Source organism: Hyperolius riggenbachi, chromosome 9, assembly GCF_040937935.1.
Source record: "Hyperolius riggenbachi isolate aHypRig1 chromosome 9, aHypRig1.pri, whole genome shotgun sequence".
Classification (NCBI taxonomy): Eukaryota; Metazoa; Chordata; class Amphibia; order Anura; family Hyperoliidae; genus Hyperolius; species Hyperolius riggenbachi.
The window spans coordinates 159,090,461-159,100,134 of record NC_090654.1 but is presented as its reverse complement, the minus strand read 5'-3'; positions in this window follow the sequence as shown (position 1 = coordinate 159,100,134).

Sequence of the window (9,674 nt, the reverse complement as noted above, 5' to 3'; positions counted from 1 at the left end):
AGTGGGCATTTGATGTTCTCAATCATTCCGATTTGAAAGAGAGACCGCTGGAATTTCTAGCGTTTGTGATCCATAACTGGTTGCGCATAGATCCATTGCCTTTTCCTCTTAATGAACTCCTGGCAGCAGGCCAATCAGCTGCTCCTTCAATTGCTTGCAAGAATGAGCAGCAAGCAGAAAGTGTTACTGATAATTTTCCTGCAGCTTTGAATAAATCACCAAAAACGGCAGGGTCAAAGGCAAAACGCAAACGTTCTAAGAAACGTGTCCAATCTGCAGAATCGTTATCCTTAGCGACTGAGACCTATAATGAGATTCTGCCATTAACAGATAATGAAATGCAATTGTCTTTCAGGGGAGTTAAATGGACTTATGAAACTACTAATGAACTTTCCTCCCTGGCTAGGGAAAATAAAGATTTTTGTTTAAAAGAATTATCTGAGTATGATTATGATGAGATATTACAGAGTATTGAACAAATCAACTTATTTGTGAACCAAGGGAAGTTTGCATACACTACAGTTCAACACTTGCTACAGGTATTGGAGATTCTTAAGAATAATGAATCTGCCAATCACCTGCTAATTAACCCTATACATGTGCCTGCCACAATCATATCTGCAGACTGTGATCAGCCTAAATGTTTCGCTGTTAAGTATGCATGGGATCCTCCATTCGAGAGGGGAGAGATGGAAGCCCTGGTCTGTGAATGGAAGAATGATTCAAGTTCATTTTGTCAATTTTACAGTGCAAAAAGTGAAATGGTATTGAACGCATGCATTAAGTCAGCCTATAACCTAATAGAGGCTGGTGTGTGTAGGTATGACTGTGTGGCTCCTTTGATTGATGTGTGGGAACTGATTTTGGATGATTTTTATGTGACTCCGAATTCGCAAATTTGGCGTTCTGACCCGCCTGCTTCAGCACCTTTGGCTGATTCAGCAGGTGATTCGGAGCTCTTTTTGTGTGAAATTGAAGTTCCTGCAATTCCACCCTGTACCATGGATAACTCAGTGTTACTTCCCAGTAAAACAGAAGCCACTGATACATTCTTAACCTTGCCCTGCGCAAATTTCTCAGCAGAGAATCCAGAGGTCCTGCTGACTTCCGAGTCCAGCCTAGCCAGTACTCATGACTCTTTGTTTAGTGAAACAGACACCAGAAAAATCTTGCCTGTCTCTGCAAACACTTCTGCAGAAATTACCTGTGTTAATAAAGTTCAACTCCTGTCTGATCCAGCAGATGCCAATAGATGCACTACATCAGTTTCCGAGTCCCAGCAATCCTGTCTAGTAACCTCAGAACCCCAGCATCTGAATTTTCCAATTTTACAAATGAATGGTGATTCAGATGCGCAAACATTGTGTCTTGATCTTCCTGTTTCTACACCTCGCTCTAGTTTCGTGAATAGCTCAGAGCATCTGTTATGTGAACCTGAAATCGCAGAATTATTACCTTGTTCAGAAAATTTTCCAATAAATTTGCCCTGTACCATGAATTGTGCAGTAGATCTCTCCAATGAAACTCAGGTCACAGAATCATTATGCTGTCCAGCAGGTGCTTCCATGGTTTTGCCCTGCAATATGGACTGTTCAGTGATCCTGTCCAGTGAAGCTGTGGTCGCAGAGTCTTATGCTTCACCCAGTACTTTGGATACTTTAAACCCTCTAGCAGAGGAGTCTGAAGCACTGCTTACCTCAGTTGGTGTTGCAGTAATATTCACTTGTCTAGCAGCTGTTTTGGAATTACAGTCTGCTCTAATAAAACTTGATGAATTTCTGCCCAGCAAAGCAGAAGCCATTGAAATATTGTCCTCGTCAGCAAGTGTGTCAGATACCTTGCCCTGTACACAGTCTGATTTAACCAATCTTGTTGAGTCCCTCTCCAGTGTTGTAACAGCCGAGGAACTCCAGCCCTGTCCTCTGCATGTTTCAGAAGGCTTGCCCTGTAACATGGATAATTCTGATTCTCTGGTCAAAATAACAGAAGTCTCAGAATTTCAGTCTGATTTAGTAAGCATTCCTGAAACCCTGCCTTGTATCCTGAAAGATTCTGGTTCTCTGGCCGCTGTGGCAGAGGTTCCAGAGTCCCCTTCCTGTCCAGGGAATTCCTCAGTTTTGCCTAGTCCAGTGGGGGCTGCTGCAATACTGACTTGTTCTGCAGCGCCTCATGAGCTCCAATCCAGTGTATTAAATGAGTCTCTGTCCAGTCCAGAGGTAGTTGTGGAGTCCCTATCTGGTTCAGTGCATACATCAGAAGATTTGTCCTGTCTTGTTAGTGCCCCTGAATCTGATTTGTTACTGACTTTGCTGGAATCAGCGACATCTAAGTCTGATCCAGCATTCTCGTGTAAAAGTCCAGTAGTTGCGAAGTTTAGTCATGATGATTTTTTTTTGGCCAGTCCTGGTTTTGGTCCTGTCTTGGCTGACCCTGAGGCTCACAGTTCCTTGACATGCCCAGAGGTTTCTCTTGTGCCGGTGTGCCCAGATGTTCTTTGTGTGCCAGAATGCCCAAGTGTGTCTAAGGTGTTAGCGTGCTCTGATGCTTCCTTAGTGGGAACACGTTCTGATGTTGCCAGTCTGCCTGCATGCCCAGAGATGGTTCTGGTCCCTGAAAGCCCTGATATTGATGTTTGTCCTTGTGGCCCTGACTCGGGAATTGCCCTAGGTTCCATGGGGGTTCTTGATGGTTCTCCATGTGAGCCTAAGGGGCATTCTGACCTATGGGGATCTCTTTGGAGCTTCAAGGTGTTCTGGGAGGTCTCTGAGAAAACTTGTCCTGGTGCCTTGGACTGGTTCAACAGTGGGTTTTGTGTTGGTAAAGACAGTACCGGTGGGCATTGCAAAGGCTTTGGCGTTTCTGAACGGTTCCTGGAAGGCGGTGGGTATCGCTCAGGGAGTTTCGGAGGGCTTTCTTCTGGAAATCATGGTTCTGATGGGTGTCACACTGGGGCTTGTAGTACTGATGGGCATGGTTCTGTAGGTTCTGGTTCTGATGGGTCCAGTCTTGTGGGGACTGATTCTGGAATTCGGTCTTGCCGGGCTGTCCCGGTCATCATGAATTATCAGTCAGACTGTTTTGTTGGGAATTTCAGTTTTGAAAAGCGTCTGGAATCCGCTTTTAAGGGCGGGGGTACTGTAATGATCGCTGCTGCAGCAGCTATTGCTGGAAGTAGTAGTGCTGCAGCTCAGGCAGTTCTGATCTATTTCCATGCAAGCTGCATAGCTTTGTCTGTCTTTCCCTGCTGTCAGCTTGTGACTGATTATCATTCACCTGTGTGGGAATCTGCATGTCTGCTCCCATTGGATGACCTCAGTATAAAGATCTGCTTCCTGCAGGGTTTCCTTGGGTTTTCATAGCTTTAGCTTAAGCTTGCCTTGCTGTCGCTTTAGCCCCCGATCGTGTTTCTTGTTATAAAGATACTTTGCTGGTCTTTGCATCATATATTGGTTCATTGCCAATATATATGCATACCAGCACGTTTATTATTTTCCTTGTATTTGTGTTACGTTGATACATCAGTGTCGCTGATGTATACGTACACGAACTGTTTATATCCTGTGTGCAGTTAGTCAGCTTTCCAGCACGTTTTGGTAGGTTGCGCGTACCGTGACCACCCGTGCTGAGGTAGTTACCCTGCTCCTGGTTCTGTTTGTGGATTGCGTTCATCTCTGCGAAGAGATAACGAATCCTTCTGAATCCTGTTCTGTTACTGTTTGTGGATTGCGTTCATCTCTGCGAAGAGATAACAAATCCTTCTGAATCCTGTTCTGTTACTGTTTGTGGATTGCGTTCATCTCTGCGAAGAGATAACGAATCCTTCTGAGTCCTGTTCTGTTGCCGTTTGTGGATTGCGTTCATCTCTGCGAAGAGATAGCGAATCCTTCTGAGTCCTGTTCCCTGTGTTACTCCATTCCTAGTCAGCGTTCCTGATTATGTCATATATCGGTTCATTGCCGATATATACATATGTTAGTCAGACGTTACAAATAGTTTCATTGATAGCTGTAATTGTAATACGCTAGGAAAACATACTTATTGTATATTTATCTGTGTTACGTTCATCTATCTTAATCCTGCTATTTTCTGACTATCCTGTCCTGTCTTTGTGAGGCACGCCATCGCCGCATCGCATTGGCTGCCTCATTCCAGTCTGTCTGGTTTTGGACGCTTGCTGTCGCTAAGTAGCCGCTAGCTAGCAAGCGTTCATTCTGTCTACCTGTCCTGATCTCCTCAGTTCTGGTTTATGCGCTCAGCGCTACTTTGCGCTGAGACGTTATAACGAAAGCATTGTTTGTGGCTGTCAGATCTGCACCGGCTCTGTGCGCCACAATCTCCTATTGGAGTCAGTCCTCCCCTCCACTATACTAGGGATAGCCTGTTTCCTTGTGCTAGTGTGTGTACCTTCTCCACGCCAGCTCATGCGTTGCATGCTGACTGTGGAGAATACACCACCAAGCCTAACACAGTGCTAGTTGTTAGAGTAGTACAGTGTCTGTGTTAGCTTACTAGTACAGATTACTACATTTCTGCTATGCTGCTGACTCTGAGTGTCAGTGTGTGTGACAGACTTAGTGTGCACACTGTGTTCTACTCTGCTGTCTGTCACTTCGTGCAGATTCATTCAAGTCCAACACCAATTACCCTAGGGTGGCCATATGTCCGGATTTCGGCCGGACAGTCTGGTTTTTGGACTTCTGGTCCTCCGTCCGGCGTAAGGCCAGGACGGACGGCCAAAAGTCCTCCTTTTTGGCCCCGGCCTGATCTCCATGATCTCCACCCAACACAGTGATGTCACACGTCGGCGCACCACCGCACTGCGCGCAGCGAGACACAGGCAGCCCCACCTCACGCTTGGCCCGGGTGACTAGCGGAGGAGCCGATGACACAAGCTAGGCCCAGGCAGCCAGCACTGTAGTGTGTGAGTGCCACTGCCACCCGCCCGTCGTGGTCTGAGAGACTGAGACTGAGAGACTGACACAGCCAGAGGCCCAGAGCCCAGCCCAGCTGGCCCCCGAACTTGACCCTGCAATCCCTACTCTGGTATGCATGATAGCTCGTTCTTATGCTGCTGATTGACAGATTTAAATCTGCTGCCAATAAGATTGCATTTGTGGGGAAATCTGCTGCCAATAAGATTGCATTTGTGGGGAAATCTGCTGCCTATCTCATTGCATTTGTGGGGGAAATCTGCTGCCAATCTCATTGCATTTGTGGGGAAATCTGCTGCCAATCTCATTGCATTTGTGGGGAAATCTGCTGCCAATAAGATTGCATTTGTGGGGAAATCTGCTGCCAATAAGATTGCATTTGTGGGGAAATCTGCTGCCAATCTCATTGCATTTGTGGGGAATTCTGCTGCCAATAAGATTGCATTTGTGGGGTAATCTGCTGCCAATAAGATTGCATTTGTGGGGAAATCTGCTGCCAATAAGATTGCATTTGTGGGGAAATCTGCTGCCAATAAGGTTGCATTTGTGGAGAAATCTGCTGCCAATCTCATTGCATTTGTGGGGAAATCTGCTGCCAATAAGATTGCATTTTTGGGGTAATCTGCTGCCAATAAGATTGCATTTGTGGGGTAATCTGCTGCCAATAAGATTGCATTTGTGGGGAAATCTGGTGCCAATAAGATTGCATTTTGTGGGGAAATCTTCTGCCAATAAGATTGCATTTTGTGGGAAAATCTTCTGCCAATCTGATTGCATTTTGTGGTCGGCCAGCCCTCCACCATGTGGACTATTGTGCGCCACTGTCCTCGGTACGATGTCCTCCTTTTCAGGGTGTGATGTCCTCCTTTGTGGGGTTCTGCAAGTGGCCACTCTAAATTACCTCGATTTCAATAAAGTGCAAGTACCCCACATCCATCTGGTGACATCATCAATCATCACACAAACTTGCACTATGTGTGCTGACACTGGCAGCCGGGGAAGGGCATCAAGGCCAAGAAGAGAGGGAACATTGCTGGCACCATCACCGCCAGCAGTTGTGCCGCACCAGTGTCCATTCCGCCACTAGCCACTGGCCGTGGACGCACTGGGCACCCAGCTAATAGGGGGAGTCGCGCTGCAGATGCGCAGAAGCGTGTAGAGGCCATTTTTCAGCAGGGTCGGTGCCGCAAATTGGAAGAGGAAGATGCCGAGCCTGTGATGCAGCTGATGGTGGATGAGCAGGCCACCACCAGCTCTACAACAGACACCTCCACCCCCACCACCAACCCTGTTCGCAGGAGCAGCAGCAGCCACCCAGCAGTGCATGGGGACTCCTCGGTCATCATGTCGACCCCAGCGGGCAGCCTACCCTAAGTCAGCGTGCTCTGTAGTCCAGAGCCAGACACTGCAAGCACAATTAGGGCTGTTACCACCACTGACTTTGAGAAGGACATTCTGGCCACACTGGGGTTTGCGGAGGAGTCAAAGATGGTGACGGTGATTGTTGGGGGGAATTCCTTGCCTGAGGTGTCAGCAGAAGAGGAGTTGGGATCATCAACATCCCAGCAATTGTTTGAGGAGGGGGAGTATGATGCTGGTGATAATTATGATGATGAGATGAAGGACCGTGACTATCAACCACAGGAGGGAGATGTTGGCTCTGAGTCTGAAGAGGAGGATGCATGCGTGGTTCTGGCACGGAGGATCAGCATCGCTGACATTGGAAGAAGCAGCAGTGGGCGTGGAATGTGGGACCCACAGCCTGCTGCATTATCTTCTGCCGCTACCACCACTCAACCCCAGGCTCCAACCACCGCAGGCCCAACCACCGAAGGGAGAAAAAAAGCAGCAGCAGCCCATTCAGTGCGTAAGGGCAAATTTCTATCCCCAATCTGGCAGTTTTTTGACCTGCCTTCAGTGGACAGCCACTTTGTTACTTCCAATGTGTGCCAGATGAAGCTGAGCAGAGGTTGGTAACTATTGCACCTCCAGCTTCATCAATCATCTGGCCAAAAAGCATGATGTTGAGCATGAGGAGTTCAAGAGGCTGAAGAAAGCTGGCGCTGGCAGTGCTTCGGCCAAAAGCACCACCAGAACCCCCTTTGCCACTCCTGCCGACACTGAGGCCTGTTCAGGCAGCCAGTCCTCAGCGGTCTCCTCTGCTCCCTCCTCCTCTTCCCGTGCAACCAAAAAACACCAACAGACCCTTTTGAGCGAGTCCTTTGTGGTAGGGCTCAGCCTCCCAGCAGCCGTCGCATCCGCCAGCTGAATGGCCAGCTTGCACGGGCCATGTCTTCCCAGCTCCTCCCGTACTCCTTTGTGCAGAAGAGGAGCGACATGAGTGCACTCCTGCAGAGTGCAGCGCCGGATTGGCCATTACCGAGCCAGCACTACTTCTCACGCATGGCCATCCCAGCACTGCACCGCTTCGCAATGGCCAACGTGGAGCATGGGCTGGATCATGCGGTGGGTGAGTGGTCAATGTGGCCATGGACATCTGGAGCAGCAGGTTTGGGACAGACCGCTATCTGTCCTTCACGGCGCACTGGGTCAGTTTGGTGAAATCGGGTGAGGAGGGGACAGCAGCATCAGGCACAGCAGCAATCCAGTGGGGGGTGCCACCCCGCAGCAGGGTCAGGGAAAGTGCAGCAGGTTCCTCTGGTGTGGTTCCACCCTCCAACAAAACCCACCACCGCCAAACACCCGGCCTCAGCAGTAGTGTGAAGGCCCGCCACTGCCAAGCACTGCTGGAGGTGGTGAGCCTGGGGAAGCACAGACTGATGGCAGACCACATCCTGGACAAACTCCAAGAGCAGGAGAGGAGTTGGCTGACCCCCAGCGGCCTCATAGTTGGAGAGGTGGTGTCCGACAATGGGGCCAACCTTGTTGCTGCCATTCACTGGGGAGACCTCACCCACATCCCCTGTCTGGTCCACGTCCTGAACCTGGTGGTGCAGAAATTTCTGAGCACCTACCAGGGGATGGACCCACTTTTGAAAGTGGCTTGGAAACTGGTGGGTTATTTCCGCCGCTCGGGCGGTGCCTCAGCGGCCCTGGAAGGCGTGCAGAAGGAGCTGAACCTGCCACAACACAGTCTCATCATAGACGGTCCAACACGGTTGAATTCCACCCTGGCCATGTTGGAATGTCTGGTTGAACAGAGGAAGGCTGTCAACCGATACCTGGCCAGAGCCACCGCAGACCCACCTCCCAGACATCATCCTCAATGCAGAGTGGGAAAAAATGCAGCTGGTGTGCTCGGTGCTGGCACCCTTAATGGAGGCCACCAACATGGTCAGCCGGGACCGTGCGTTGCTGTGTGAGTGGGTGACCATGGTGTGCATGCTGGACAAGGCACTCGATGCTCTGCTGGAAGTCGGAGAGGCAGCCTTGATCCAGCAAGAGCAGCAGCAGCAACCTTCAAAGTCCACCTCTGTGTGTCAGGAGGAGGAGGTTGAGGACTTGAAGTTGGAGGACTTGGAGGAGTTGGAGGTCCCTGACCTTGAAGATGAAGGGCAACGGCCGAGTGCAGCTGCATTGGTGCGGGGGTGGAGAAAGCAGGGGGAGGCTCAGGAATCAGAGGAGGAGGACAGCACTGGGGGTGATGATTCAGAGTATGGGCCTGATTCACAAAGCGGTGCAAAGTGTTTGCACGCCTGTGAAAACCCCTGTATCAGTGGTGCTCAGCAGAGCTCGAATATTCGAGTAGCTCGAATATTCGAGCTCTTTTCCAGCTATTCGAGCTCGGTATTCGAGCTCCGAATAGCTGTAGCTATTCGAATGGGCTATTCGCGTACACTCGAATAGCCCATTCACTATTCGAGCTATTCGAGCAAACGGCGCTATTCGAGCTCGGTACCGAGCTTGAATAGCGCCATAGCCCAGATTGATGTCCTTAGAGCCAATCAGAGGGCTCCCAGGCCCTCTGACGGCAGCCAATCACAGAGGGGGACCCTGGCCAGCCCCTACCCTATAAATAGCGGCCGCCATGTTACGTTTCTCCGTCCTTGCCTGAGACTTGCATAGAGAGAGAGTTGCTCCTTTGTGCTTTGGCTTAGCAAGAGCTTTATTGTGGTCATTTACCTAGCGTTTTTGCTCACATACACCTCCTATACACACCTATATTGTTGTTAGTTAGTTAGACATTGTATTTTAGTTAGTAGCTTTTGTGTTACATAGAGACAGGCCAGCTGCTGCAGGCTTACAGCTTTAGGCCTCAGGGCCTGCCTGTGTGGGCAGCTGTCCTCCTGTCCTCTGTTTATTTCTCTCTATTCTATACCAGTATTTCTGCTGTCCTTTACTACTGATTGTATTAGTATTGTAGTTATATACTGTAACTGTACTAGGACACTCACTGTCACTGTTCATAGGCTACTAGCTGCTCCTGCGTGTGTGCACTCACTGTCTGTGTACACACTACACACACTCTATTTCCTTCTGATAACTGATTGATTATTGTAATTGAATATTGTAATTAGTTAGTTGTACTCACTGTTACTACTTACTGTACTAGGAGTCTAGGACACTCAGTCACTGTTCATAGGCTACTAGCTCCTGCGTGTGTGCACTCACTGTCTGTGTACACACTACACACACTCTATTTCCTTCTGATAACTGATTGATTATTGTAATTAGTTAGTTGTACTTACTGTTACTACTTACTGTACTAGGAGTCTAGGACACTCAGTCACTGTTCATAGGCTACTAGCTCCTGCGTGTGTGCACTCACTGTCTGTGTACACA